Genomic DNA, 7,065 nt, shown 5'->3' with positions numbered 1-7,065 from the left:
CTAATATTCTAAAATTACATAAGGATAGACATCCTCTCATAAGTGCATACAATTCTCACTACAATTTTTCAGCCTATTTGGTAAAAATGTACAATGCAATAATGGAATAGTACCTATTCTCGCCCTATGCTGAGACAATCTTATTTATTACTAGGCAACCCATGACCCTTTGGGTCATCCTTTCAGAGATATTTCCTTACTTAAACAGAAGAACAGAATGACTGCAGGCAGATTGCTATTATTTAGGTTCTAAAATTAAGAAGAAAATATTTTATTAAGGTGCATAACAAGACAAATATAAAAGCTTTTTGTTTAACAAAATGTTTGATGACAACATTTGTGGTTGATCTGCCATTTCTTAAAAGTATTTTAACATTTTCACTTCTTTTTCCTTGGCTTAAAGTGGCATACAGCTGACCGTGCGGGAATACTGGTTTCTCCAGATTCTTATGCAATTCTTCCATAATCATCCACATTCTATTGCAAAGTCTTGGAAAATCCAAGTTCCTCATTAAAATGATGGGAGATCCTATCTGGAATTCCAGTTTGTGTGTTAGCAGTCTAAAGAGTTCAGTTGAATAAAGGAATTCTGTAGGGAAATGAGTAATGTTAGCTTCTTTAATGATAGCATTAAAGGAAGAATATTCTTTCATCATTCCAGGGAAGTATCTAACACATAAACAGTGTGTTTCATATTTTTATAATTCATCATTTTGATTTTTCTGAATTTTGTCTTCAACATCCCTCTCTCAATTGTATGCCTCTCTTCAATTAAAACTTGATAAAGCTTTTCCATAAATATGATTTTTGATGCATGTATTCTACACATTAGCAACATTTCTCCTTTTCACAGTTGGTGGAAGCTGATGGAAATTTCCACAGCAAATGGTTAAGATTCTCCCAAAGGCCTCATTTTTCATATATCATAAAGAGACCACAGCTACAGCTTCAAAGCTCACTCTTCTAATAATGGGACTTTCATCCCAGACACTTAAGCATTCCACGTCAAACCAAATTTGCAGGATTGGATGGGGGTGGGTGTTTGGTTTTTTGTTTATGTTACATAGAGCACTTTCACTTTGAAGGGTATATTGAATCTTGAATGTGCTGTCTGCCACCAGACATCAATGTTGCTGCAATACTGGATAATGCTACAGCAATAGCAACATTTCCAGCAAGGATCAAGTTGATAACAAATGAATTTCCCATTTCTCATGGTGCATCAATGAAAATTATTGAAAAAAGATTGCAAGTACTAACACACATTCAGATACTGCTTTTTGTTCATTATTCAATAGGGCTCATTGTCTACTAAAATTCCTGCTATTTGTCTCTGTTGTATTGCAGTTTGTGCAATAATTTCTTATTGCCACCATTTTGATTAATTGTACTGTTCATTGGTTTTGGCAAATTATATTCTTTAAATGTTTTTCCACATTTCTTGAGTTTTTTAAAAAAAAATACAGAAAAGACTCTTCATGATGTCTCCTATTAATCTTGATATTAAGAGTATTTCCTGAGTTCTTAAAAATACAGAAACAACTTCATGATGTCTCCTATTGAACATGATATTAAGAGCATTAATATTTGTCCTCTTGATTTGCAGGAAATTATCACACATTGCATTCTTGAACTGGTTCCACAATTGTCATGGATTGTTGATTTCAGTATTTGTTAGCAAGACAATAGAGTTTCTCTTCATGGAGAAATAGTATACACTCAACCCAGAATTTTAGCTTCAAAAATTCTGAAGAACTTCTGCATTCTTTTCCCAATCATCATTCAAATGGATCTTGTTTGCAAAGATCCATGAACTTTGTTAAAGTGGTTCATGCCATATCATTCAGTTACACAGCAGCATTATCTTGAAAGAATAAAGAATGCTGTTGTGGAAGGTGCATTTGAAGACAAAGAACAGTTGGTTCCTTTCAATAATTTGAAATCCAAGTATTGATGCAACAGCTTCAGGGGACCCGATAGATCTGCCTGTCAACTACTGTCTTCTCTGTTCAATGCAAAAATTGCCTGATCACTCCCTTTTATGGTATGATGACATTTTTGATGGATTTGACAGATAAGTATATTTCTATACTGAGATGACAATTGAACACCTTCAATAATTATGCATTATAGAGTACTGCCCGCTGAGAAGCTATAATTCGACTCTGTACCATAGTCCTACTTGATGTTCCTCATTTCTGAAGACAAGCTCATATGGATGGGATATCAATCTTTGCCACATCTTGTAGCTAATTGAACAGGTTTGGGTACCTCTTACTGCATGGATCATTTTTCTAACACAGATTCTGGCCATGGTTCATGAACTTCAATACCACCTTATGCAGCTCTGGATCTTCATTTGGATTTGGTATTTCAGCTTGCACAAATGTATTATAATCTTGTGGTCCAGGCCTTTGTTTATGCATATCAAAGTTGTTGCTTCTTTAAGAGCCATGTGATAAATCAATTTCTTGCTGCTGGGTGGGGGGAAGTGAGGGATTACAAGACTGGCTAGGAAATTGTCACATAACATTGAAAATGAAGATCACATGACTGCACCAGAAGCATGGCTGCAGCCTGTAACAATGAAGCAGCCATAACTTCTCCAAATTTAATTTCCTTAGGAGTCGTGGGTTCCAGTTTTGGACAGATTCAGTAAGTTAACCAGTTTGAGTTTCCTTGGTTCAAAAATTGTTGCCCTATGAAGGCACTGTTTTGCCAGGTAAAAGTCATGACGCAGTTTTACTAGTATATAGAAAATAATGTTTATGTACTGCTGATGCAATATAGAGTGGACAATGTCCATTGCTATCTCTTAAGTTGGTTAACAGACATGTAGCAATGGGAGGAAGAGAAAGAAGTGGTAGCAATTTGGCTTTTTTAATTATAATTTTGACTTAAATGGTTCAATCTCATTTTGATTTTAGCTAGTAAACAACCCTTTATTCAGTTCATATCAATAAGGAAAACATGGGAATATTGCACTGAAACAACCTTTATTCGAAGGATTTTAGCTCTCAGTTTTACATGAGTAAACAACTTTGATACAAGAATGTCCTTCAAGACTTAATATCTGGTAGAATATAGGTACAGTACATCTAAATATCATGTAGGTAGTTATTGAACCCAACTGTAAATGCCCCAATTAAACTAGCAGAATGATGACTGAGCAGTATCCTAATTTTAATCAATATCTCAGGGGCTGTCACAAAGAAAAGGGAGTGAAGCTATTTTCCAAAGCACCTGAAAGCAGGACAAGAAGCAACGGATGGAAACTAATCAAGGAGAGAAGCAAACTAGAACTAAGGAGAAACTTCCTGACAGTTAGAACAATTAAACAGTGGAACAACCTGCCTCCAGAAGTAGTGAATGCTCCAACACTGGAAGTTTTTAAGAAGAGACTGGACAGCCATTTGTCTGAAATGGTATAGGGTTTCCTGCCTGAGCAGGGGGCTGGACTAGATGACCTTCCAACTTTATTATTATTATTATTATTATTATTATTATTATTATTATTATTATTATTATTATTATTATTATTATTATTATTTCTAGGTATGCCTCATGGAAAGTGGGAGAGAGCATATGGAAGTTACATATTGTCAATGTATTAGAAATTAAGTCACAACATTAAAGTTTCAAAAATCCAAATGTCTATGTTTAAAAGCAGATTTCTGGTTTTTTAGCAGATTTCTAGCTCTTCTCTGTTTGATGCTAAAATCTCAATGTAAGTATACCCAAAGCAGGAATGGACAAACTGGTTCTTAGACAGCTGCAGAGAAGTCCAGTTGAAATTTGACTGCAAATCACTGACAAGGTCATGCTGTTTTCTAATAGAAAACCAAGGAAATAAAAGATGGCTCTTATAGTCCTAGCATTCCTTAAACTGACACAAAAACCACCAGATCACCTTTTAACCCTTGAGATTGTGACCACCAAAAATAATAATGAAAAAGGGTGTGGACTCTGAACATAGAAGAATTATTGTCTGTGATCTGAGGCATTGAAATCTAGAATAATGTTTTACAATGCAAGATTTGCTGGAGATAGAAAACTGAATTCCATGACCAGCAAAACTGGAGGCCTTTATTTTGTAGGATAAATTAGCTAATAATCCAAACAAGTAAATTTTATTTCAATATGTGAAGCAGTAAAACCAACTCCATGAAGTTCATTTGTCCTGAAGGCTCCAAAATACTAGAAGTAGAAACAATCTCTGAAATTTGTTCCTACAAAAATGCTATGAATCTTTGCTAACAATCCTCTGACTATATGCATCAGCAGAGAAACAGATTTTCCTCTAACTTAAACTTTACTGAATCAATTATTTTGTTACGTGTGTGTGTGTGTGTGTGTGTGTGTGTGCGCGCGCGCACATACATATTCATAGGCAACAATTTTTGAATAATTTGAGTTTGCAATAACAAATTAGTCTTGAATCTTAGGAGTAGAGAAAAAAAATCTGGCCAGTCTAGGGTGATCAAAATTTATACGTAATGCTTCATGTGAGTAATTTACTTGAGCATGATAATAATTTTCAGCTGCTGAGTTTATGCACATTGTTATCAGCAAGCATTGCTTACAGAAAGGGATGGTTTAGGGCAGAGACTGGAAATGGTGCTCTAGTTCTTACTGGACTCCCCATAATTTGTGTCGATTGGCTGTGTTAGCCAAGTTAATGGGCTGCAGAGTCCAAGCACTGTAGAATGATTCCCCCTTTTTGAAATGTTATTTTCGCTATTATCAAGCTTCTCTAGTTAAAAAGATTTCAAATATTCAATTCTACCTGTCTAAATATAAATTGATATAGGTAAGCCTTTTTTCATCATGGCACTGTTAACCTTCTGTAAATGCACCTGTTCGTTTTCACATATTGTTCATATCTATGCTTGGTAATGAAGTACTGTTTATAAACTAGATTAACATTTATGATTCACCAATTATTTTTAAAGTAAATTTTATATCATTTTTCAATACTGTAGTTAAATTGTAGCATCAAAACAAATGCATTGGGAGATTATTACTGGTCTATTTTATTTAGAAGTATTTTATTTTATAATAAGTATGTTCATGTTTCTTGTATGTTTTTTTATTTTCTAGACTAGAGTGAATAATCCATGTGTTTCTCTCTGTGTGCATTTTATTTCTATGCTTTCTAAACACAGTCTATGCATTTGTGAGAATTATTTTCCCCCTCTTGTTTCTCTGAGGATATATTCCTTTAAAACCTACAAAGGCATCTCAGGGGTTATAGGATCATGCAGGATTCTTCTAAAATCAGAGCAAGATCTATATTCAATGCTAGAGGGTGAAATATAGTGTAATCTGTGAGATTGTTACACTTTTGATGTGGATCTAAGGCAGGGTTGGGGTTGTGGAACTGCCTTTTCAGTTACCATGCCCTTCATGAGAAAAATGAGTATTTAGTTCATATGGGAACATGTACACTGCTTAATGGATATTCATGGAGAACAGTCCCCTTCATCAGATGCAGGGAGTGTTACCTTGCTCGGTAACCAATATTTATGCTGTAAAGTCCACAAGATTATTTGTTGCTTTTACTGCTACAAACAGATGCAACTCATCCTTTAAAAATGGCTAAAATTGAATTTCATTATACATTTTCTGTTTATAGCCTATATGTATTTCTGACAAATTGCATGACTTTTCTCCTATGTTGTTTGCCAAGTTGCTATCGGAATAAAGGTTTATTTAAAATCTTTCTTGATTAGATAGTTTTACAAATAAACACATTTTTCCATAGTGTCACAAATAAACAATTTTTTCCATAGTTTCAAAAATAAACAAATTTTTCAAAATAAAGAATGCTTCATACTCCACACAACATACTCCATTTTGATTTTTGATGGAATCAATTGTATTTTTTCATCCATTTTTTTAAAAAAATACATCTCCGATACATTATTTCTTGATAAATTGCAACTAGAACATGATTTGAGTTCTTGAATTTATTCTTTCTTTTCAAGCAGCTTCATTGTTTTCTCTCTTTTTGTGTGTTTATTTTTAATAACCTTTGAAGATATAATGGATCTGGAATGCTGTTGATTGTTTTTCAGATTGCTACTGTTGTACCATGTAATTCATGCTCTTTACCATTTATTCTTCTTAGAATATATAAGCTTCTGTCGTCCATGTTATTATTAGGTGTGAGATGGATCAATCCAATATTCCCTGCTACTAGTAAGGATGGTTCTGGTTGAGTTTGACAAATTTTGGGCAGAGTTTGACTAGAAGCTCAATCAAAACTCAGTTTTATCCAAGTATGCCTATGGTATTCTTTACAAGCAAGAATCCTTAATTAAAGAATAGTTTGCTATCCAAAATTCTGTTGTGTACATCATGTTAGCTAGCAGATACATGAACTGAATATTTTTTCTGACAATGAATTATTTAAACTAATAACCTAGTTTATTCAACTTTAATCTGCCCATTACTATTTAATGAATTGTTCAAAATCTGTATTCTAAAATACGTACCTCTTTCAAGGTTATAGGAGCTCTTGAAAAAGATTAGATAGGATTCCTTTTAGAACTTTTATAGACAATGGCAATTGTGACTGGAATTAGTATGATTTCACAGATCAAGCTGCTTAGTGACAGTAATTCTAGAATTTCTGATTGCCTCTGTTAAGCAAATCACTGCTAATCATTAAGGGAAGACCTTATGTGGTCACTATTTGTGACCTGCCAGCTTCCCCATTGAGGTTGGTTGTTGCTGACAAAGGAGGTTTCAAATGGGACACAACATGAAATGCTGTGATGTAATTGCAAGCTGGGCACCAAATCCCCCCCCCCGATTGTGATCATGTGACTGTAAAGATGTTGCAGTTACTAGAATGCCAAGGATGGTTGCAAGTCTTCTCATTCAGTGCTGTTGCAAGTTTGAGAGGTCATTAACTGAGGACTACCTGTATTTTTGTGTGGGCAATTAATTTAAGCAGTATTTCCTACACATTGCCCATCAACTGTGATGTTTGGCTAGAAACTGCAGCTTCAGGATGCAGGTGTGGGTTAGTATAATAAGCCCGTCTGAAGTGACCTGAGA

This window comes from Protobothrops mucrosquamatus, unplaced genomic scaffold, assembly GCF_001527695.2.
Source record: "Protobothrops mucrosquamatus isolate PMUCROS unplaced genomic scaffold, P.Mucros_1.0 scaffold107, whole genome shotgun sequence".
NCBI classification, from domain to species: domain Eukaryota; kingdom Metazoa; phylum Chordata; class Lepidosauria; order Squamata; family Viperidae; genus Protobothrops; species Protobothrops mucrosquamatus.
Note: the sequence above shows the minus strand (reverse complement) of the source record.